Genomic DNA, 26,707 nt, shown 5'->3' on the forward strand with positions numbered 1-26,707 from the left:
TGCGGGCCAGTAAAACCAGCAATATCGGAACAGGCCCAGTATTTGCAGAGGCTCTTCGTTTCAACATATTCAGTTATAAATTGGAATGGGGAATTCTCCTCAATTTGGGTTATCACTACATATGCAAGTAAACTGAATAATTATAAGTTTCATTCATGATTTTTTCAAATGCACCGCGGATACTATTCAAAATCATTATTCAAATATGGGGTTTTAAAATTTAAGTCGCTTGGTTTCAAGTTTACGGCAACAGCGCCTACTAGAAAATAAAAAGATGTCCGATCAGCTTGTTTATAAAATAACAGCTGTCGATTTACAGGCGCGTACTTACTGGCGAGCCTCAACTGCAATCGGCCATAAAAATTCCATAAAATTTTACGATCTTCCTCGTTCGTCGCAGACTTCATAAACAGCCATCTTTGTCTATCTCATCAAGATAATGTATTTGTTGTCCTTAATTATCAAGGCATATTTCAGTCGATGTTGCCAACTTGTGCAATTGAAATGCTTTTAAGTGCTTAAAATAATTTTATTTGGGAAACGGTTGCAATGGTTATTTCAAAATGTGTTGTTTCAAAGATATTTCATAAAAAATACATCATTTTCGTCAGAAGGAGTATCCCTATTTTAAAGACGATCGTTTATTCTTCACATGTTTCATATCTTCATTCCACTTAAAGTGTAATCAAATACTTCCAAAATATCCACGATAGAGATCAATTTTTGAGCTCTTTCATTTACGTAGAATTGTTGCACAGACGGCAAGAAAAATATTACTGGTTTGGTTCTTGTTGGCTCTTTTTTGTCTTCTGAATTTTTCCAGTTGAAGTGAAACCCACAACTCCCAGAAAGATTTTTCCAATCCACTTTATATCAATTATCGACTGAAGAGAAATCGTCTGTCCTTTCCCGAAGCCGTAAAGTTTCGAACTAATTTCGAAACTAATTCGAAGGATTACTAATTGTTATAAATGATATAGCCCTGTAAACCGCCTACCTGTATATATACATCAGTTCTATCGAAATTCAGGTCTAAGGGCCGGAAATGTATTGTTGTGTAACATGTAGGGGAAATCCGATGAAATGGAAACCTTTTCAATGCGAAGGACTTGCGGAAAGCTGGGTTCGCTTAATTCCAAACTAATCATTATATCTTAGATTCAGATGTCATGACCAACAAATGTTTTCTCTCCATCATCGGGTTGCTTGAATATTCATTTGATTTGAAAGATTGATGAAACGTATCGAGTAGTTGGTAGTTACTTGTAAGCGATCTGAAAACTTTTCATTATCTCTTTGTATAACTTCAAAATGGATGAATTTTCGAATATTCTCTTGATAATTTTTGAAATATCCAACAAAGAGGATTAAATATTTAAAGATTTGGATTTGATTCACAGGAATAGGACTTTTGGAACTGAAGCAACCAACTTAAACTGAGTCGACGTTTCGTTTATATATTTAGAGTTTACCAAGGCTACAGAGAAATTTTTTCAATTTTGTAACACAAATTGTAATTGATAATTATTCAAAACTCCATCGAATTATCTGCAAACACTACTTTCGAACGAAGTATTATAAATTACACGAATTTTTGATGTTTACCTACTTTCTGTGAATCTTTATTACAAACTAGCTGACCCGGCAAACCTAGTTTTGCCATTTAAATTATTTCTAGGGTAGATAATAATAATAACTAACTCATCGTGATTGCTCGATTGGTCGTAAGAAAAAGGAATGCCTTTTTTTCTGTTCTGTACAATTTTTTTTTGGAATATTTTGTTATATAAACCTTGCCCTAACAATAATAAACACAACAAAAAAAGAATTGTCCAATTTGGTGCGATCGTTTGAACAATAAAGCATTTTGAAGTAAACCATAGATCCTCTTTTATTAATATAGATATAATCATGAAATAAACTGAGCTAACTCGACATTTTTTTGCCGATGTTGGATTTCTCTTCAGTGATGCAAAGCACAATTCCTAGTTTTTAAACAACTGGCCCAGGGTTTTATTCTTCAAGCTCTTCTTGTTGTACCTACAGGGTGAGAACATAAGGAAGCGAAAAATTTACATACTTTTGGCTGAGAATTCAAAAATAGTGATGACAAAATTTTTCTTTATGTTGGATGGATTGTTAGGTCATGCCCTCGGGACGTTTGCATCATTTTCTCGATACATTGCGCTGCTTTGGAAATAACTTTATCTTCTCATTTTTCTCAGGAAATTCGTTTTTTTTTTTAATAACAATAGCAGATATTAAGTGTGAACTGCAGGACTATTTTGTAAGGAAATTGATCAAAAAAATAAATCCTTAATTTTATATGAAAGTTTCTATCGTTTTGTTTAGCTTTCCTACACTTTGAAAGGAACTACAAATGAAAGGAGTTCCATGTATAGGAGCTCAAATTGAAGATAAGTGAAAATGGTAATTTCTTTTGATTCATTGAATTGATCTGGCCGATACTTGATGAAGATCCATAACTCAACTTGAAACAGATTATACGATTTTCACAAAATGAGTTTTTAAACCACAACAAGTGTTCATTTTGAGAAATTTTGGCATTACGTATCAATAATTTGAAATAACAAATATTTCAGTTTACCTTCATCCTCCTGAAGATGCTATTGTGATAGCGAAACACGTGTCGTAGTTTAAAACTTATTTTTTGAAAATCGCATAATCTGTTTCAAGTTCTTAATAGAAACCTAATGGTTCCACCTCAGAGTTTTTGGCAGACGTTCCTTTAGAAAAAATTACAACTCTATGTCTTCATCCAAGCGTTGATTTCACTATCATGAAAGGTACACTGATAAATGGTCGATGCGGCATTATCGACAAAAACAAAATCATCAATCCATGTTTTGAAAGAAAATGTGGAAACTGTTACTAATATGTAACTAATAATAAATGGATCAGGGCCTCAAAGAAAGGCAGGTGAATAAAATAAGGTGAATAAAAAAATATAAACAAAAGTAATTCAGCATCTACTCTTTGTCGACGAAATGGAATTTCTGGTAATACTTTGAGCTATGGCAGTTTGTTGGCTCGATTTAGATCGTAACATTTGTTGATTTAAATCATTGGCGGGTGTTACGCATCTGAATTAATTTCGTTTGTTACTTAAAATTAAGACTTATTATTTTTCCAATCAAAAGTCCCTTAATGCACGTCCGTTCAGTAGATCATTTCAATTATAAGATATCCTTGATACAGTTTGAAGGATGTATGCGAATGTTATATGAAAAAAGGAAAATTTCTCAAAAAAAACAGAATGTCATAAAATATCGGCATTTCTTTAGCAACGTAATGTATCGAGAAAATGACGAGGTTCCCGTGGTTATTATGACCTAACAATCCACCCAACATAAATAAAAACTTTATATCCCCCCCAATATTTTTAAATTTCGATCCGCAAAACTGAAATTTTTTGCCTATTAACGTTCACACCCTGTACAACAACAGGAGGTTGAAAAAAATATACCCATGCGCTAGTTACCTGAAGATATAACATGGTGCTCTTCACCAGTGGCCAAAAATACAACGTAGGCAAAGAAATGTAGAAGTTATAGCTAGAATTTGAAGAAAAGAGGCGATTTCATGAAATGGCGATATTTCCATAGTATTCTATCCTAGAGGTGGCGAACATGTCCCGACGAGTCGACCTATCAATCCACCCAGCGGAAAAAAAAAACTCTGTGAGGCCCTGTGTATTCCCGAATTCCTCGATGATGAGGAAATATTTTTTTTCAATCTCTTCTATTTTTGTATTCATATACAACATTTTTGGCATTCACACCTTGTACAACAAGAAGAGATTGAAAAAAAAATTACTATGTGCTAGTGGCATATAGACGAAAGATAAGGCTTTGATCTCGAGGTTCAAGTCGTCATCAAAGTGATGTCGAAGTTATAGTTTGTCAAACTTAGGTGTCCCACAAGTTGCTGCTTAGTTTATATGCATGTTCAATATGATAGCTGTAGTTAACCAAAATTTCATACTGATATCTCTTTGTTAGTTCTCTTGACAAATCGGTAAGGTAAGTTACTTTGAATAATGGTCGGTACTCTTGTCATAAATTATGTTATGTTACGATTCACCGTGTATACAGGTTCAATCAAATCGTTGTTTCGTTACCACAAACCTGTAATTTGATATGAAAGAGTTGTCATGAAGGCCATAAGGAGGTAAGAACTCAACTCAACTCGGCATAATTCAATAGCCCGAAATACCTCAACAATTTTCAGTATAGTAATACAGTGCGAGTCTTTAGCTTAGGATTAAGTATATTCAGTAAATCAAAGACAGTTTTTCTACTGCAAATATGGTCGGTCAGGTCGATGAGTAATAAATTGTCCTCTATTTGATCTAATAAGATTTTGTACTCCATGTTCCACACTTGAGATATGACGTCATCGATACTTCTTCAAATGACAATCATAATTTTTATGAGTATTCTCAAAGTAAAGTTCTTGAACACGAATGAAATGGTCATATTCTATGAACTCTCTGGCATTTTTGTAGTTGATCTGAAAACATAATTTTTATTCTGGAAAACCAGATACGCTAACTTCTCAGCAATATTTCAAATCAAAATTTTCACATTGTAAGGGTCATCTAAAAGAAGTAAGCTCAAAGAATAGTACCCAACCAGAAATGCAGGAAGTGGAAAATGGTTTCACTTTATGTTGAACTGTATAAAATATGAAATATTTCCGAAGAATTTAGAGTTCAAACATAACCATCAAAGTTGTATTTATATCCGGAACCAGAAAGTGCAGCAAATTTCATAGCAAACTAACCCATAAAGTTATGAAATGTAAATTAGCTTTCTAAAGCTACCACTGAAATTTTTGTTTTGCTAATTTTCCAAAAGGCGAAGAAAGAATTTTAGATTATAATCTAATAATAGATAATCAGAAAAACTTTCACCATATTTTTTGTTTCATTCGACATATAAATTTTCCCCTCGACCATACATAATAAAACCTTCTAGACGTCAAAGCTCACTTGATTACGAATTTTTTGAATCATGTTATTGTCACAGAAGTAGATATTGAAATAGCTAACTGTGTATGAATGTTTGTGACAAAATCGCAGCATCTAGTCTCTTGGGAATGAATTCATCTACTTCACTCTATAAAAAAGTGTAGCTTAATCAAAAGTATTTCATTCATTATAAAATCAGACAATATAGCACAGAAATCAAAACAAGTAACCCTCTAGGCATTTATCATTGATATCACACTTCCAACTTTTTCTTTGCAGACAATCAAACGATTCACAATATTAGACTATCAACGTCTATGAACCTCTTGCTTGTTTTTTTCCAACGGAAATTCCTTGCACTGGTGGCTTTGAATTTGAAGCGAATGATATAAATTCGAAGGTCGATAAAGTCGAAGGGGATGCAATAAACCATTTTTAGTGACGAAAATATCCCCTGAATTTGACATCTAACTGCTGCGGTTTATAAACGCCGATTTATGGTTATAGCAAAAAACACATCGAAGTTGTCCTTTGTCTCATCTCCAGACGGCTGGTCACAGCGGTTCATTTACGAAAATTAATTAGCCAATTATAAGGGAGATGGCAAGATGGCTCAGTTACAATAGTTCCTGATACGGTTCGCTGATTTTATCTGGTCAGCAAATTTGTCACGACAGCGCTATAACTTCAGATTGGATTTGGATGGCTTCCCAATATTATTAAGGGGTGCAGGGTTAGGTGATATATTTATTGATATTTTTCTTAGTAGTATATATTTCTATAGCTCTCAATATATCCCACAAAAACTGGTTAGAAAACATGGAATACGAACCACTAAAATTTTCAGTTTGCGATTTGGTATTATATTAATGAGTTAAATTGGTTTTATGAGTTGTTTTGTTGATTTATTTAACTTTATGTACCTTTTATAAAAAGAAATAATTATATCAAATATACATTTCATCTAAAAAAATGACGAATGCAATAGACAGTTTTGGTGGATTAGATTTTTTGCTCATAATTAAAAGACTACAAATATTCATCAATTCAGAGAATTTGTTAGGGATCGATAAATGCGTTTGGGCGAATTCTTGTCTGTCAAAGAAATTTAACGCACTTCCACATCACCACTGAGGCATAATAAATATTCATTGAACGACATTTTGTCACAATATTGACATAAAAATCCCTTGAAATTACAAAAACATGAACTAAATAACCAACACTTAGTACACAGCGGTACAAAAGCGATATTGTCAATTTTCTTGGAATAAAGAATATGTTTTAAATAATTTTTCAAGATTTGCACAACGAAACCATTTCTGAAAAAGTGCTTAATCTACAAATATAATTATAATGCCCGCATTATTCTCTTGTGTCTTCAATGTGAAATCATCTACTTTTATAGGTGCAACTATTCATCAATGATAATTTTCCCCAAACAAATTTATTATTATTGTTTGGGGAAAATACGCCAATACATCATGAGAATCCATAATTGAACTAAATACTCGGAATAAAGTAGGTAAATGATTTGTAGAAGAAAGACTACACTTACTTGTACTTTTAAAGTTTGGTTATAAGCTTTTTTAAGTACCTATGTAGTGTTATGGTTATAACACTGACTTGATTATAGATTGAGGGATAATTCGGAAAGAGCAGGTTTTTATCTTGAATCTCGAGATTCGTTGTTGATTACGAGAAGAACACGAAGAAGCTTGTCATGATAACAATTATTGGTGAAAATAAATAATTGAAGAATGAAATTCACTCAACAAAAAAATGTATCTTGGAACCAATTGCTGTTCGGATTAATATGCTAATTAATGTGAAACTGGAATACGCTTGTTGATAACTGACATACTTAAAATTGTTCACACAATTATTGAACCAGTGCAATAATAACCCATATTCCCTATTATCGTTCAGATATTTTAAGGCCCAGTCATTCCTTTTTTTTTTTTTTTTGGTGTAGCAGGGGGAAAATCTGCAAGACAGACGAACCACCCTCATCTCCTGAGGGGGAACAGTGTGGGGTTTCTCACTCTCCTGAGCTCGAGACCCACTAAAAACCCTGCTGCTTCTTGAATTTTGGTTCCGGGCATTTGCCTATAAACCGTTCATCTCTTGGTCGGTTTTCTTCTCGCACACTATCGTGCTGGGATTTATGTGTTTATCCTCTATTGGATTAACACTTTATTGAAATTTTCAATAAGTTTCTGTTGTTATTTTAATCTCTTTTTAATTGATCTCTTGGTCTCCTTCGGTAAATTCGCATTCTCCTTTTGTCTTCCTCTGGGTCGTAGTCCACTAGTCTCCTGAGTTCTTGATTCGGATGGTTTTTCGCTGTTTCGAATAATTTCTCTGCTTTTCTGTTCATGAATTCCGTTATGGTTTCCCATTTCAGGTCCTTATAAATCTGTCTATTCCTGACAAACCAAGGTGCATCTATTGCACATCGTAGCAGCTTGTTTTCAGTGGCCTGAATTCTTTTGATATGGCTCTTTGCCGCGAAACCCCAGGCAACTGATCCATAAGTCAGTTGAGGCCTAGCAACGGCTTTGATTATCTTCAATTTTGTCTCTTTCGACATGTGGCTTCTTCTTCCTATCAGAGGATAGAGTCTATTCATCGCTGCTTTCGTTTTGTCGATTGCTTGTTTGATATGATTTTTCCAGGTAAGTCCTTTGTCAAGCGTTATTCCTAAATATTTGGCTTCATTTTTCCAGTCGATTTCTTCGCCGTCAACATCCAGTTTTGTTGTGGGTCGCAGTCTTCTCTTCTGTAGTAATATTGCTTGGCTCTTTTGTCCATTGAGCTTGATTTTCCACTTTATGCACCAGTCATTTGTTTCGTCAATCGACTCTTGTAGAACTCGTTCTATTATTTCAGGGTTTCGGTGTCGAGTTGCTATGCCTGTGTCGTCAGCATATAACGTTAGCATGGTTCTTGGATTCGTCGGAATATCGTGGATGTATATGTTGTACAGAAGTGGCCCAAGTACTGATCCTTGGGGTACTCCAGCCTCTATATCTCTTGTTGAGGAGCATTCTCCTTCTTCTATTTTTGAGAAAATTCCTGATCAACTTGCATATTTTGATCGAATATCCAGCACATCTCATCTTATATATTAATCCTTCATGCCATACTCTGTCGAATGCTCTGGCGACGTCTAGTAAGCTTGTTTATTTTGGAATCCCTCTGTTATGTACTCTGTGAGCCTTAATAATTGTTGTTCTGTTGAATGCTCTCTTCTGAATCCGAACTGTTCTGGTGGTATTAGTTCCAGATTTTCGGTTTCCTCATTTAGCCTCGTGGCGATAATTCTTTCTACTACTTTTCCTAACGCCGACAGTAGACTTATCGGTCTGTAGTTTTGTGGAAACTTCTTCTCTTTGAATGGTTTATTGAATACTATGACTTCTGCTGTTTTCCATTTTTCTGGGTAGTGTTCTGTCCTCATAATTCCATTCGCGATATTTGTTAGAGCGGCTATACCTTTTCTAGGTAATTTCTTTAACATAACATTCGTTATTTTATCGCTTCCGGGAGCTTTCTTCTTCTTCGAACTTCTAATTATTTCCCTGATTTCATTTGGCGATGTTGGCTTGTCTATTTCAGCAGTCGCTGGTAATTCATCCATTTCTTCATCATTTTCTTCAACCAGTTCTTCCAAATCTTCATTATCGTCGTCTATCCTGTAATTTATTCTCGATTCTCGTTCGATCGAGTCCGCCAATGCATCTGCCTTATCAGTATTGGTATAAGCCATTCCCCTTTCTCCGTGTAGGGGTGGAATTTTAGTCTTTTCTCCTCGTAGGCTTTTTTGCATTCTCCATGCAGAATGATCGATTGTATTCAGTTCTTGAACCCTTTTGTTCCATCTGCTTGTTCTTAGATCTTTCAGGGCATTTTTCAGAACTTGGCTATGTCGGTTGAGGTCCCTTCTATTTAGATCATTTTTGTTCATCCTATATATTCTTCTAAGTCTTCGATTTTCTTGTATAAGATCTTTTACTTCTTTAGGCGTATCGCCATGCGGATGACTTGGTGCTGGTCTCTTCACTCTTCTCGTGCTTTTTTCGTAAGCTTTCAATATAATCTCTTCCAGTTTATCAACCGCACATTCCAGATCGTCTGGAGTGCTTATTGTTGGAATTTCTGTTATTTCCGATTGTATTAAATGGCTGTATTCAGTCCAATTGGTATATTCTCTTATTTCCAGCAGTTTTTCTCTTGGTTCTTCTCCAATTGTCAATTCCACGGGATTGTGGTTTGAGGTTCCATCTTCCAAAGTTTCAATCGAGAATTCTTGAGTTATATTTTTCAATATCGCGATATCTATTACATCTGGTATTCCTCTTCCAAAAGCAAGATATGTCGGTAGCTCTGGTCCAATAACTATGGCATTTTGTTTTTCGGCGAAATCCTTGAGTTTTTTGCCATTTCTATTCTCTGTTATGCTATTCCATAATAGGGATTTACAGTTGAAATCTCCGATGGAGATTTTCGGGTTTGATCCTTCCAACATGTTGTTTATCTCTTCTTCCAATAGATTGTTTTGTGGTGGCTTATACGCCGAGGTTATTTCGACTCTTTGCCGATTTAATTCGGCAACAATCGTCACTTTTTCTGTTTTTCCTTGTGTTTCGTCGGATCTACTTTTAAAGTAGTGTTTCAGATCTGTTCTCACCAATATTGCTACTCCTCCTCCGGTGTTTGTAATTCTGTCACATATATATGTTTCATAATTCAGTCTTCTGTTCCGGTTTATTCTTGTTTCCTGTAGGGCTATAATATCAGGTTGTCTTTCTGATATTATTTGTTCTATCTCGGCTTTCCGAGTGTTGATCCCGTTTATGTTCCACGAGATTATCTTGAGGGATTTCTTCCTAATATCCGTGAGGTCCATTAATTCAGTTTACTGAATAATGCTTGGAGTTTTTTCTCCATTTCCCTCTCAATTTTCAACATTATCTTGTTGAAAATTTTTTCCGTGAAGATATCTAAATCATCGGCTGATTCAGATATCTTTTTCTTCTCCTGTTGACTGTTCACAGCCTGTTTCATTGTAAGTTTTTTCTGTCCTTCTTTTTTCTGGACGGGTTTTGGAGTTTCCCTATTCTTTTCCTGCTCTGTAGGTTGGGTCTTCGCTACTTCCTGAATTTTTTGTTCAGAAGTTGTTGTTTTTGTTACCTTCTTTTTCTGTTCAACTGATTTTCAAGTCACCAACTTGAACTCGCTACATCCTTTGTAGCTAGCTGGATGGCCCTCTTCTCCACATAAGACGCATGTGGCATTTCTCTCTTCACCTTTTCTGGTGAGTGTGCAGTCATTGCTGCTATGACTTCCTGAGCACTTCACGCATCTCCACGGGAAGGAGCATTTGTTTTGTGCATGTCCGTACCTTTGGCACCTAAAGCACTGGCTTGGACTTTCAGGCCTCTTTTTATGTTCAACCACAATACAGAGGTTGTAGAGTCGCTTCACTTCGAAGATTTCCTTTTTCTGGGTTTTAACCAAGTAGAGAGGTATTGGCTTCTTTGTCTTGTTCGATGTCATTCTGGACACCTCAGCGTCTGATATTCCCTGGAATATCAGGTCGTCCTTAATCAGCGCAATATCAGCGTCGATTGGTAAATGCCTAATAACGGCATATATCTTCTCCTCCTCCATTTGGTAGGTAAAAAATTCTTTACCATGCTGCTCGAAGAATGTAGTGATTTTTCTAAAATCATCTACGGTTGACGCGATGATTTTTATACCGTCTTTAACTGTAGTTGCACGGTTGTAATTTATCCTTTTTGTGTAGAGAGCTTTAGATATCTCTACCCAATCTGAGGTGCCCATCATCGTGATGGGTGGAATTTTATCTCTTTTAGGTACTTCCGTTGCCTTCTTGACAGTCTCCTCATCAGAAGAGGAGCTTTCTTTTCGCGCGCGTTTAGTTGGGGGCGCGTTCTGGGTTTTAGCAACTTGAGTTGCAAAATTTTTCTTCTTTTCCGGTTCTGGAGCTACTTCCTGTTTGGAGGAATTTTTGGGGACCGCTACCGGCTTTGCAATTTCTGCAAATGAGGGGGATTTCTGTGCCGTAATCTGTTTTGCAATTTCAGCAAAACTAGGGGATTGAGGCGCTTTATTCTTGTTAACTTCCTCTCTCAAGAGGCGTATCTCCCCGACCAACTGAGACACGGTTTCAGTCAGTTTATTTATTTGAGCCTTCAAGTGCCCATTCTCTTCTTTGAGCCTTACAAGCTCCTCGTGTTCGCCTTCGCTGAATTCTTCAGCATCGGTCGCTTCCATGTAGGAACCCTCATTATTTGAGGTTTCCGACATGGTTTTATACTCAAAAATCTCAAAATATCAAACAATTTGAAAATAATAAAATATTCAGAAATCTTCACTGGAATAGTCTAATATAAAACTTTGGTATAAAGCCGAATGTTTTATACGCTATGAGAAAAATCAGAAAAGAGATACGAAAAATAAGCTCACCTGATGTTTTCTGCAGTACCAACGAGAAAAGAAAAATTCTCTGGACACTTAGGATGAACACCAACTTTGAAAATTTTAACGAATTAAAATTCCGATAACAAATATAGAACCTACACAAACTTCACAGACGGAATCAAATATTCCGTAGCTTGATTAGTGGGCACTTTCACCTCCGCTTTCACTTTTACGGCACTGTGACACTTCGACTTTCTCGTCCGCTTTCTCTTTTATAGCACTAGGAGTACTGTAGCACGTCTTCTCTTGTCAAGCGAATGACTCGGAATGGACCCAGTCATTCCTTTTATCAAGATAATGAAAGGATGCAAAGCAATTAGCAAATTATGACCCTCCCCCAACAAACGTTACTATGCATTTTATGGATCTCCTCCGTATACTTTGTGATATCTTGGTCACTCAGAGCGTTTCAAAATGGAAAGCAGCACCTTGAAATAGTGTTTTTTCACTATTTTCTACTCTGTTATTTGTGATTTCAACATACCCTGAAGTTAAAACATCTCTAAGCAGTTCATCACATCATCACTAAAACGATCATCAGCAATATTGCAATGTTGTGTGTAACAGTACCATCACCAGAGTATAAAAGATTCCACTAGGAACAGAATAACCTACATGCTTTTCACTATAGTATATTCATAGTATGAATTCTGAGGATGCAAGACACAAGACTCCCCAAAAGAGCTCTGTATGGCGAATTGACAGAGGGAGCCCGGAAACCAGGAGGCCAGTATAAGCGGTTTAAGGATACACTACATCAATCCCTAAAATCAGTTAATTCCAATCATAACTGGGAACAACTAGCGTTAGACAGGTCACAGTGGAGGTCTATAGTGCACAGTTATAATGGAGACTAGAGAAGAATACAGCGGCGGCCAGATCTGGTTGGTGACCACAGATTACAGAGTAGAAGTTGGTGACTATGTATGCCCAGAGTATGGAAGGATCTGTAGGTCACGGTTGGGTATCTTCAGTCACAGGAGGGCACAGAGTCGCAATTAGCCCTAAGGAATTATAAGTCTGTTGTTTTTTTTTTTAATGTGTTTTTGTAGATTTATTCCCGGTATACAGCAATGAATGAATGAGTATTTATTATACTTTATTCAATCTTATTAGCTCCAGAAATTACACTTGACACTATAATACAAGGTGTATTTGAAGGTGAGGTTTTTTTTTGTTTCAACAGAAGCGTTTTACCAAAAATCATCTATAAAACACTTTCAAAATGACAAAGTTGAAAAAAAAAAAAAATGATTACTGAAATAGATCCTAATACGATCCTATATGGACCGTTTGATAGCTGAATTATCGCAAAACAATGGGAAAAACTTATCTCCTGATTCGACCATGTGGTTTTGTTTAGGATATTGGCTCGTTCGATATTTTAGTGGTAATATAAATGGAAACTTAGGATTACCAAATTGTTGTCATTATTTATCAGTAACTAACACGGTTTTATGAAATGGCTCATTTCGATACCAACTGACAGAAAAGACTCAGGACACAAGTGTAAAAAATAAAATAATACTTCAAGATCTCACCAATTATTGATATAAATTATTCACGAATTTTTTCACAATGGGCATCACAATCTTCTTGTTCGAACATTTCAACAATCGTTGGAAAAATGGGTTGAAATGGGGAAACATCATAGCACTTTTTTAACATAACTAACATGAGAACTTTCAAGAAACTGCCTCGATTTTTAAAATTTCTTTTGAGCCTAAATTCCTCGATACAGCAATTATGATTCTCTCAAAAGTGAGCTGATGCATCTAATCTGAAGAACTTGGTACTGAACCATTCATTGTACAGCCATATGTTTATGTTTTGTTTCGTTTTTGCGATGCCGCAGTCACCTTCCACAGTCCCGTATTTGAAATTCAATGAAATTTTGTCGAACTGCTAGGGGTTGTATCTCAGCCATCTTGGATATTTTATAAAGACAATTTTTGGTTGAACGAATTATTTTGATGAGTTCTACCTTCTGTAAAAAAACGCACCGACGGGATTTCGACTGCCCCAAACTACATTGGAAGTTCACTATTCATTCATTCATATTTCAATTTGTAAGAGCATATTCAGAGAGGAAAGTATGATTTACAAGAAGCTGATTATATTTGGAGTTTTCGCGTTTATATCAGATGGCTAAATAGTGTTCAATGACTGTTGCATATTTTTTCAAACCAATAATCTTTGTGAAATTGATCGTACGTTTTTCGGGTTCACGATTCTATACTACGATAATATAATATTACTGGAATTGTTATCCTCTAATCCCCATACTCCCTAACAGATCTAGGCTCCACTCACTCCGGGAATTCCCCGCATATCAGAACTGTTTTTTGCGTCATCATGTGAACTCATCGGCGTGTGAATTTTCGCCGTTCGGCGCTTCAATTATTCACATACCCTGCTCGTCGATGTTCCGGCTCCGAGGGAGGTTCAAGAGTGCCGGCGTCCACCCCTATAATTTCATCCCTGCATCACGACACACTGATGTATTATCGCTACATAGCGAGATAAACGTTTGTTCAGCTCATATTTTACAATTTGTAATGACACCCGCTTACGACCCATTTACAAGCTATTTTAATAAAAAATCCAAATTTCGTTAAAACGTTTCAGGCATAGAGGATAAATTACAAGGGGGGTGGCAAATGAGTTTCCGAAAAAGATAAGCGAAACATAGGGCCGACGAATTTATTGGTTAAGTTTGGCGTCATAGGAAACCAGGGAATTAAGCGGGCGATAATGGCGACGCTCCATTTGATCCGTTGCGTTGGTGTGTTGTGAATTTCCAATGATTTCATTCCTTTCTACAAAGCTGAATTTATAAATACAACTGAACTATTATCAAGAATTAACAACCATAGATTCAAAAGTTTTGCATCACCTTAAATTCACCTGAAGGAATTTTTCAGTACCATCAATTTTTTATGGGTGTGTTTTTCAATGTTTATCTTCCCGAATCCTCATATATTTTTCGCAAGAAACAGATGTTTTCAATTTTTTTTGGGGATTACAATCTATTGTAATGAAATGAACTTACAGTTGGTGTAATTGTAAATTGTCGATCGTTATGTACTTTGCAATTATTGTATATTTTGACTTTTTTCTAGTATGGTTATACTGAAAATAAAGATTATTATTATTATTAAGAGGATGTATTGATATCTAGTTAGCCTAGACCAGTTGTTGTATGCATGAAAAAAATATTGCGTTAGCATAGCAACGAACAATAACTCATTAGAACTGTCAGTGTGAAGTTTGAGGTCAAAAATGTAAACCAGAGTTACGCAATAAATTAAAAGAAAGAAGATGTCCACCGAAATAGTGAAAATCGGAAAAAGAGGTAAGCAGATTTACGAAGATATCCTTAATATCGTTGGTGATCAATGTCTTTCGTTTGCGAACGTAAAAATTGGACTGCAAGCTTCGAAAGAGGCAAATTTTCCATTGAAGATGATGACCGATCGGTAAGGCCAGTTTCTGTGTACAGTCCCTGAAAATATCGATGCAGTTCATGACTGATTTTATCAGACCGTCGAATTGGGCTAAAACGGATATCTGAAGCACTCAATATTTTATACGAACTCGTTCAACATATAGTTCACGTCAATTTGGACATGAGAAAATGTTTGAATGTTGACTAAAAGCGTGCAAGGCTAGAAGCATCGCGTTCGATCTGTGCTCGATTTGAAAACGATGTAGACTTCTTAAACCGAATTGTTACTATGGATGAGACTTGGGTAAATTTCTACGATCCAGAAACAAAGCAACAATCGATGGAATGGCGACACACTGGTTCTCCTAGACCTAAGAAGTTTCGTGTCCAAAAATCTGCTGGAAAAATTCTTGCCTCAGTTTTTTGGGATTGCCTTGGAGTAATCATAATTGAGTTTTTGGATAAGGGTAGGACAATACCCAGAGATTACTGATCACTCTAACGGAAAAAAATTAAAGAGAAAAGACGCGGAAAGCTATCCAAAGGTGTTTTGATTTTGCAGGACAACGCCCCTGGACACAAATCTCATGTTGCCATGCAAATCATTTGTGATTTAGGGTTTGAATTACTAGAACACCCCCCTCATTCACCAGATTTGGCTCTATCCGACTATCATCTCCTTCCCCGACTGAAAAAAATTTTTAAAAGTTCGTAAATTTTCTTCCAACGAGGAGATAATAAAAGCTGTGGGGATCTGGTTTGGCGAGCAAGAAGAAACATTTTTTTTGAAAGGTCTAGAGACGTTGCAGGTTCGATGTAATAAATGTATCCAATTAAGAGGAGAATATGTTGACTAATAAAATATTTTGACATTGAAATTTTGTTAGGTTCTATAGTAGGCTAAGAATTTTTCAATATAATCTCGTAAGATCGATTTCTTCGTTAGAAGAAATTGAATTTCGCGATTTTTACTGCCGACATCCGAAATGAATGGTAGAATGATCAGTGAGATTGACCGTGCAAGAATTGTGCCACTAATTGGAGAAAACTATTCTCAAAGGTTTGAAGCTGATAGAATTGGTGTTTCGCAAAGTGACGTATCTCGGACATAGCATAGCTTTCTCCAGACCAATTATGTTCGTGACAGACCAAGGACCGGTAGAAGGCATGTCACCAATCAACGACAAGACCATCATACCCACTGAACTGTGCGGAGAAACCCGACCTTAGCATTACCAGCACTCCAAAGCGATATGAGACATGCCTTAGAAATTCCAGTAACGCTCTCTACGAGTACTTTGAGGAGACGAATGCTTGCGACAGTTTCGAGGCCACTGTGGGTTCCCCAACTACAAGCTGAGCACAGAACCCAGCGTATACGTTGGACTCGTGAGCACGTGGTCTTGCCCGAAGAATTTTGGAAGTCTGTTTTTTTCCGAAGACACCAGAATCTGTTCAATGCAGCAGCCATCGAATTCGTTTGAGGAGAGAGCCAACGAGTGCAGCTGAGCTCGCCTTGTCTTATTCACTATGATTACAATACATCATCGAGTAAAAGTTGTAAATATTACATACAATTGAGGACCACCTCTTTTTTCACGACTTCATAAGAATTGATATTTCACAAAGATTCAGCATGAAACTTAATGTCCTCATTTGAAAATTCGCAATATCGAATTTTGCCGCTCCATCAACAGTAAATAATACAAGGCAGAATAGGAACTCTCAGCTTAGTCATTACTACAAAATAAGTTTATGAAGCAATCTTTCGCAGCATAGGGTTCATCCAGATAATTCAATTCAAGACTAATTCCGTCTTATATAACTTCATGGTAGCATAATACGTATTGAAATAAAGGGTTGTAGCTCAGACTATCGGATTCTTTCATTATCGACCTATGCTTTACTCCAAATGACTAATTTGGAATGCGAACTTCACTCCAATTACAAGACATTCTACTAATATCAAAATTTGAATGTCTGAAATATTTGATCAGGGAGAAAAACGCTGCTGCATTAACCTTTTTTTTATGTTTGTAACTTGAAACATGCCGTACAATAGAATAGAATATCTTTATTCACCAATAATAATTGTTAACAAAACAATGAAGATGGGAAACGTCATACAGGAAAAAAATAAACAAAAACAGAGAAGATCAACATTCAATGTTACTCTCCAGGAATTCACTAACAGTGTATGGCTCTAGTCGTAACAATAGGCTGTAGACCTCTTTTCGAAAACATTTGAAGTTATCAATTTGACGTATTTTGGATGGTAGTTTGTTATATAGTTTTAGGCACATATATGTACAATTTCTTTCCGTCAGGGACAACGTATGTAGAGGGTACAGAAAAAATTGATTTCGGGTCCTGTATGAATCACTTTTCCTAAATTTGTCGAAAAGGTTCCTATTTTGGAACAGGAACTGCAGACATCTATAGATGTAGATGCCAGAAAGTGTGAGAATGTTATTCTTCCTGAATACGCCACGGCAGGATTCCTGGTACCTCAGGCCAAAAAGAACCCTAACGACCATCTTCTGGATGTAAAAAACCATTTTGACATGTCGACTATTCCCCCAAAAAATGACACCATAGCTCATCACGGACTGAAAGTTGGAGAAATAAATTGCCTTCAAAAATTCCAAGCTGAGCTCCGATCTCAACACCCGCAGAACAAACACTGTCTGGCTTAATCTTCTGCACAATTTATCAACATGCTCTGTCCACTCAAGGTGTTCATCAATGTGGATACCCAGAAACTTGGTTGTTGTTCGAGGAGAGATAATTTCTCCTGATAATGTGAGCTGATGTTCTGCTTCAACACTTCTTAGTTTATGGGAAAAGAAAACAAATTCCGTCTTATCCACATTGAGATGTAAGTTATTTAGTGTGCACCATGATTGTACAGATTGGTGAGTATATTCAAGGAGGCCCCGAAGATCTTCACGGTTTTTCCCGCGTATTAGAATGTTTGAGTCGTCAGCAAAGTTGATGAATGCTATTGATGGTAGAGATGTCATTCTAGATATATCATTTCCTTCCCTGAAGGCGGAGAGTATATTTCTAACGATATTAGGAATGTCATTTATATATACAACAAATATCTCTTCTTTCTCCAAATGTAGTGCTTAATTGACCCAAACACTTACATTGGACTTCAGAATCAAGTTTTGTTTTTTAAAGAATGGAAATTCTTTTGAAAGATCTTCCGTAAATTTGCACTTTCTTTTTTATTATCCATCTCGAATATTCTTGAGAAAAATACTGAATTGAATTCAAGATTTTGACGGACGTTTTCCTGTGAGGGACATCTTGAACGATTGACGGACTGTCCGTCACAATGACGGATGTCTGGTCACCTTATTATATTGTTATATTGTCCTTTCTTGAGCCTTATTAAGGGAACATGGCCCAATGTTGTCTTCAAGAAATCCCGAGAATTCAGAATATCAGATGAATTAAGACAGACTGAATCTTCCGCTTATAATTATACAGGGTGTTATAAGTTAAGTCGGCACCATTGCCAACTCCGTTAATATTGATGCTACGAATTCGGTTAAATGGGCAAACTAGTAGCATTTTTAATGGCCTTCTCGATGTTGAAAACAAACAAAAAATGCACAGTCGCGTTTTCAGTTATTTGACAAAATAATATTTTAAATAGAACACCCTATATTTTATCAAGCATTTCGATTCGTTATAACATTCTCAACAACAAAGCTCATATCACCTTTCTTCCTAAAGTTGAAAATGAGCGACTTATGTGGAAATATTTATTTCATTCACTATTTCAAAAAATTTTTTGTTTTGGCGAATAAAACCTCAGATTGTTCAAAGACCCAATTTTGGTACATATATGAATATTTTTTTTTGGGGTTCGGACAATCAAGAAGTTTTATGCGCCAAAACAAAAAATTTTTTGTACTAGTGAATGAAATGAATATTTCCATATAAGTCGCTCATTTTCAATTCTACGAAGAAAGGTGATATGAGTTTTGTTGTTGAGAATGTTATTACGAATCGAAATGCATGATAAAATATAGGGTAATTCCATTTAAAAAATATCATTTCATGAAATGCGACTTTCTTTTGTTTTTGTTTTCGGCATCGAGAAAGCCATTAAAAATGCTACTAGCGAAGCTACTATTCAGACCATTTAACCGAATTCTTAGCATCAATAATGACTGAGTTGAGAATGGTGCCGACTTGATTTGGAACACCCTGTATTTCAACAGATGATTCCTGAGGTCAAAAAAACACTTTTCCATTTCCATTTCCATTTTTTTCAATTTGACTCGGTTGAAAAGACACAGGTTGTTGAAAAAATCATCAAAAAATGTATTTTTCAATTACCTATATTTATATGTCTCACAAACAATTCTGCTATGAATCTTCGAAATCTCCGAAAACAAAATTCCACCCAAATGTTTAAGTTTTTCTACATTTTGAAGAGTTTATACCATAACAATATCAGGAATTCAAAGAGCTCAACTCTTAAAAGTGATAATAGTGTGGTAATTCTTGAATGGATCACCATTTACTTATTTCATTTTCCTAATCGGCAAAACTCTATCTTCTGATTTCAAATATATATTGTAGTTATCTCTGTCAGATATCAAAAAATATAAATTTTTTCAAATCTAAGGCAGTTGTTGAACTCCACACACCATTTTTTTTATTTATAATAAAAGAAAAGTCGTCTATAAAAGTCAAAAGTTGGTTTTGCTTACTTTTATAAAACCTGACACGATATCAACAACTCTTTCTACCTCAGAATATATCACTTTCAATATAGAAACTCTCAAGTTATAAAAAAAAGCTAATACCAATGTCAAACAAAACATTTTAAATGATTTATTATGGTTTTAAATGACTACTGTCATGTGGCGTTCTACAGGTGCTTCATATTTAGACGAAAAAACTCACAAACTGACAAACATAATCTTTAAAGATATTGATATTTTGGTCACACCAATATTAACTGAGATAGCTAATGAGTCAAATACGAGCGATCACTCGGTACAACTGAGACTCACCAAGTATTTCGAATCTGAAAATAATGTATTTCCCATTTATGTGGGTCAGTGAGAACATCTCCTTATAGTCTCAACTCATGTAAACCCTATGTTATTCTCGACTTATTCAAAGAAAAATGATCCAATTTCGCGATACAATGGCTTTCCTTCTAATACGAGAGAATACCCTCGAGCTACTGGGGGCCTTACCTATTCTTTTATTCGAGAAAAGTCTCATTATCATTCTCGTTTCTTCGGATTGCTTTCAGTTTGTTCTGAAATATTGTGGTGGCGTCCGTACAATAGCTTTCGTTCAAAGTTCGGAGAACAAAAGTGATTGAAATATCTTTATCCTGACGACGTGGAAGAACGAAATTGATGGATGTATTCAAAAATGATATGTCCGCACAATTTAATTTGGCAGTGAAAACTCTGATCCAGTTCCTTTGTTGCGACATTCGTTGTTATAACATGACTGGAGGCTATTGGGGTATCGATCAGTTGGTATTCTGTGTGCTTGTTTAGGGTTCAAAAATTGGAAAATAGCCAAATAAAGTGAGAGAAGTGAATGTATCTGGATGGACTTTCCGTATTCTACAGTTTTGTTATTTCTTGATGTTTAGGAACTGTTGTGATGATTACAATTTGCACTAAAACATCAATTGAAGGCTATTCATGAAAACGAGTTTGTTACCACTATATACCACACATGTTTCGCTATTACTATAGCTGCTTAATCAGTTGAGCATTGGTACCTCTGAGTTTACTTATTACTTATATGCATTTTGAGACAACTGGAATTTGAAACATAAACTGAGCAACAAATGGAGTGGGACAAATGAAAAATTGCCTGAATTTAACTAGTTATAACTTCGACATTACTGGCAAAGGATAGTATATTTTCAACCCCTTCATGTTGTACGTAGTTTGAATGCAGCCAGCCGAAATTTTCCATTTTTTGGCGAAGAATTTTTGAGAGTAGTAGGTAGTAGATGGCATTACAAAGTTATTTCTAATGGTGGATAGATTTCTAATGGGGTTAGGCCAATATGTGTTCGCGACTTATCAGAAACAATGCGTTGGAATTGTAATGAAAATATCGCCATTTCATGAAATCTTTTTTTTGCTTTCAATTCGACATTTCTTCGTCGATGTTGGATTTTTCGCCAGTAGTTAAAGAACCATCCTTAGTCTTCAAGCAACTGGCGCAGAGTACTTTTTTTTCACAGCTCTACTTGTTGTGTTGAGTGATAATGATGTAGAACGAAATACTTCCATTTAATTTTCTTGGAAAATTTGTTTTTTTTTTGAAAAACAATAGAAGAAGCTCAACTGAAAACTGCATCGAGGAATACTTTGTTATGAAAATGATCACAAGTACAGGCGTGCATATGTGGTATGTGATATACAAAATATACAAAAACCTTGATGTTCTACAATTTTGTTGAGCATTACACTTTCAAAGAAGCTATCAATGTAATGAGTTCCATTAAAAGTAGTTCAAACTTGAGTCTGGTGAAAATAACGTCTTCTCTTCATCTGAGAGTTTCAGGTTGACGTTTCTTTAGGAAAAACTCCAACATTAAGAATTGAGTTGATGTCTGGAGATCTAGGAAGAAATTCACTAAGACCATTGGATTCTATTATGGTAGATGAGGCCACGAATTATCTTCCACAAAAACAAATTCCGCACCCCATGTTACGTTCAGAGATGTAGCTCTGAAAATATCTGTAGAAAATTTTACACTGAACTTAAAATAATGTTATTTTTTTCCACGTTAATGCGGTTGATCATTTTAATAATACGATATCCAAGATGCAGTGTAGAGGGTATCTGCTATTGATATAAATGGAGCTGAGCAAAAAGGTTGTTTCATAAAATGGTGATATTTCCACTGCAACGCAATGTATCCGAAAAAAGGCGAAGACATCCTGAGGTGATAACCTAGCAATCCACTCAGCATCAAAATAACTCTGTAATGCCCTCTGCTCTTCCCAAATCCTTTGTCAAAAAACGGAAATTGTTTGCTGCCCTACTTTGACACCATGTACAAGAAGAAATTTAAAGTCAAATATCTTCGTCAGTGGCATACAGGCAGAGGAAAATGCTTTGCAACTCTGGGTGAAAATCCAGCATCACCAAGTCAATGACGAAGTTATAGGTAGTCAAATTTAGACAATTGTTTAGCTGTCCCTGAAGATCTGAAAAATAATAATGAATAGGTAAATTTGAAATATCTTCACTTGAAGAAATTAATTGCAACAAAAACTTCTCCAATTTTGGGTTCACACAATGGATACATTTGTAAATAGTATGAATTGAAGAATTAAACTTTGAACCAGTTTCTTCTCATTCGATTGTGAATAAATAAAGTTGTTGTTTTAATTATTATCTGTAGATTATGGAATAGCTCTAATAAATAGATCTAATAGTATTTCGTATTTCAGAATCGTATTTGGACTCATTTAGACCCCCTAAATAATTGAAAATATTATATTGCAAAGGCCTAAAACTTTGAATTGAGAAGCCAAGTTTCCTGCAAGTCCTTGATGAAGTACCTACCTAGCCCTTGTGTATTTTAATCGCCATCAATGAAATTATATTCCCTACTCCAGCAACCCTCTGTACAAATATTTATCAATAAAAGCTAACAATCTGTATCTAACAATGGTTGCAGAGAACGTAAGTGGTGAATGATTTGGACAGTTTGGATAGTCCATGAACAGATTAGATTAGATCTAGTTTATAGAATATCCGGGTTCCATCATAAGATATTTGCCTATGATAATCAGAAGAATGTTTTTTAAAATTTTGTTTTCATTTCAACTCAATTGTTTTTATATGTACTTTGAAACTGAAGTCAAGTGGTTCTTATAGTAAACTTTCTTTATATTATGGAAAACTAGACTCTCATTTGTTAGATACACGAATAACTGTCAAACTGTCAGATTAAGAAAACTCTCCCAGGTTATTGTCAGATTAATGGGTCAACACGTCTGCAACACCGAGATTAACCATCTGCATGAAAATCTTACACGCTCGAGTATATACAAGTAACCATTTTTTTTTTCATTTTCAAAGGACCGCTATGACCTTGCTTCATGTCCGAATTGTCAGTCCCTTGAAAAGTAGCTTCCTTTGGGTCCAATTAACATATGCTCTAAAAATCTGACAAGCTCGAAACATTTTTTTTTACTATTTTCAACACTTCCGTACGGCCAGCCCCACCACGCAAACTGTCAGATTAACATGAATTTATTTATCAGAGACACGTGGGGCATATAGAGTATCTTAATCTGACAAGCTCGAGTATGTTCACCTGACAATTTTTTTTTGCATCTTTGAAAACCTGCTTTCCCCACTGCTGAAAATGCATACATCATAGAGCCCTGATAATTAACTTAGAAAATTTGCAGACGCTTTCTCCACAGTTGCAAGTGCATCAAAGAAAACACAAATCCTTCTCTCTGACAATATACTTATACATAGTTCTATAGTTGTCTATAAAGCGAACCAATTCAGAGAAGAGAAATCCAAAAATGCTCTTCCTGTGTTCAATTTATCGGTAAAACTTGATTTCATGGAAGTGGTCTAGGCTTAACACCTGATCACAACAATCCAAATTTTCTTGTGGCCTTCTGGAAAATTACAACAGCGTTTTCTACACTCGATTCAATCCTAAAAATAATCTGTCTGAAATTTTGGAAGGAACACTCGATAAACTGAAGGGTCGATTATTACTAGGATCAGAGGAATTTTTTCACGTACATATTCAGTTTCCTGTGACTTTTGCTTTTCGAAATTCGGCCGTAAAATGATTGTGCAATAAATACACAATTTTTGAAAATGCATGTTACTCGAATAACTCTTTCGATATTACAAATGTATGGTCCAGTAGTCCAGCTAGTTAGAAATTTATGATAATTGGTGAACAATATTATCATTCAGAGAATTAATACTTCATTATTCTGACTTAAGGAATCTCTACATGAAGGATATATTTCAGGATAATCCTCAAGACGATATAATTCGAAAGCATTTCCAACACAATCTCTAAGAACTTCGAGTTGTGTTTCAGCGATAAACATTTCCCTATTCGGAGGGGCGAACGGATCATACAAATACTTATTTAACCGTATTTAGCATCTTCCATGCTACCAAATGCCATAAAAAGTACTTTACGTCGCCGCTCCCCAAAATACGGACCCCGATTTCTTTTCCTGCCTTACGTAACGGGCATAAACATAAGTATAATTGCGAGTACACATTTGGCAACTTTGATATTGCCCCAATTATGACGGTTCTTATTTGAAGATTCATACGGAGAGGGAGCGACCACGGATTTAGATACTTGGGAGTTTGTTTAAAGAGCGCATAAAGCGGGAGAAAGATTGCCGTGGCTGAGCAAACAGCATGCCGTGGTAACCACGGATGGTCGAATCTTAGAAGAGCTGGGCAAACAACAGACGGTCATCGGTTAAGTAATTGAGCTTTCCAGGCCCACTACGACCGGAGCAGTAATTATCGAATGATTATTTACCTTCCCCGAAACTCCCGTTCATAATAAACAAAACCACGAAACACCCCAAGAAGATTGTTTTTATTTGAAAAGTTTGGAAATACGAAAAGCTGTTTTCATTCGGCTAATGGAGGTTGGACGATAATTTAAAACTGAGAGCGAGTTGCTTCTGTGCTGAAGGGAACGCTCCCGAGTCTTGAGTCCTGTTCCATTTTCTTCAATTGATTTGCTCAGATACACATTAATACAAACAATAAATATTATTGTATTATAGGTAAATGATGATTATGAGATCATTATGATTAAGGAAGTTATGCTACAAAGGTCAATTCTAAAAGAAATTACATCTTTCATTTCAATGAAACTTTCATCAGATGAGTATCTACAATTTATTGAATATAAAAATTTTTTGTATAGGTAAGAAACATTTTCAAGGTGATTACAAATTCCAGTGAACACTGGAAATCAAAATTGAAATTCTAGTAACTAACTGTTGATGTTCCCCCATGAACATTATTCCATCTATAATTTACATAATCTGAATTTCCCATCTGGGACTTGGTGTATGTCGAAAGTGGTAACATTGAATCGAAAAAATTAGACTAATTAAGAATTGGACCTTAAAGGATATTGAAGAAAATTCAGGGGATATTCACAGGTTTAGGACTGAACAATAATAATTCTTTAAAACAAAGTCGACGTTTCGTCGATATATTTCGACTTTCTCAAGACTGAAAAAATATTGAAACAGGAATAATACGACAAGAACACAAACAAATCATTAAAGCTGTATTTTACCTAGTTTTCTTAGTTGTTTAAAATATGTATATCGACGAAACGTCGACTTTGTTTTAAAGAGTTGTTATTGTTCAGTCCTAAACCTGTGAATATCCCCTGAACGTTAATAATGGAAGGACGTGAAATACAAGTTGAAGATTGAAGAAAATATTGATTATATGAAGTTGACACAGGATAGAAAAAACCGGAGTCAAATTTCTTTCATATCTCTAAACTCATTCCCATTCTCACACGCTCAGATAAAGATGGAGGACACTAAGATATGCCTTCTCTGATTTGGTTTTAAAACTTTTGTACCAAAATTTTTATCCCGGAGGGGGGGGTGATGTAAGGAGAAAAAGCTTAGCCTGATTCAATGTGGTTACACAATTGACAGTTCGGTTGGTCAAACTTTTTATATAATAGAGGTTAATAAAATGACGTTAGAATGACAATACAGATAGTTAATATTATTATGAGAATTTTGAATTAATTAAGAGATAACGGAGTGAATAATAACACTGAATGTTGTTTCTTTGTTGTTACAGGTAAGATTCATAATTTTCAAAAAGAAGTATAGGTAAAAGTAATTATGCTGCACTTTGTATAAAGAATAAAATGTCTTAGTTATTACAGTGAAAGAATTCTACCTATTATTCCAAGTGATGCATAAGAGAAGAGAAGTCATTATAAATATTATTATTATTGTATTATGGTTCTACTGATAAAGCGATAACATACATCTTGAAAGCTCGATTAAGAACAGAAGGTTCGCAATTTGAATAATTGCTGCTAGCCCATGAAGAAGAAACATTAGATAATTAGATATATAGTAAAATCTGTTTAAGTCTTTAAAACGCAAATTTTCGAAATGTGGTGGGCTGGCTCATTAAATACATGTTATGTGAAATATTTTGAGAGCTTCACGGAATGAAGAAAAAATTTCAATTCAGCACAAAAAAATCTAAAAATCGTTAAGTACCGTGCAAAGTTCACATACATAATTATTGCCGTGTTTTTCTGTGTTTGTCTATAACTTGGTGCTATGTTGCACCATTATTGTATTCGTATACCTATCTGGGGTCACTTTCAATCTAGATCTGAATTCAGTTTTTCTATAAGTGAAATCATGAAATCTCCTTTGCTACTAGCATTTCATGTTTCTATTTCTTTATCCCAGTTTTTCAAGTAATGTGTTGAAAAATTCAGACTGATTGATAGCGATTCGTATGCTGCTATGGGTGTAAATGGATGTTATGTCTATACTGAGAAAATTTTCAGAATTTACTGAACCACTGAACAGAAAAAATATTTTTTTATTTTTTCTGTATATTAGGCTGAAGACACGAAACTTGGATAATATCATTTGTCAATGAAATTAAACAAACTACTATAATAGATATCAAGGCCACTAATTCTCTCGTTAGCTAATTTTTTTGAA

This window comes from Coccinella septempunctata, chromosome 6 (genome assembly GCF_907165205.1).
Source record: "Coccinella septempunctata chromosome 6, icCocSept1.1, whole genome shotgun sequence".
NCBI lineage: Eukaryota > Metazoa > Arthropoda > Insecta > Coleoptera > Coccinellidae > Coccinella > Coccinella septempunctata.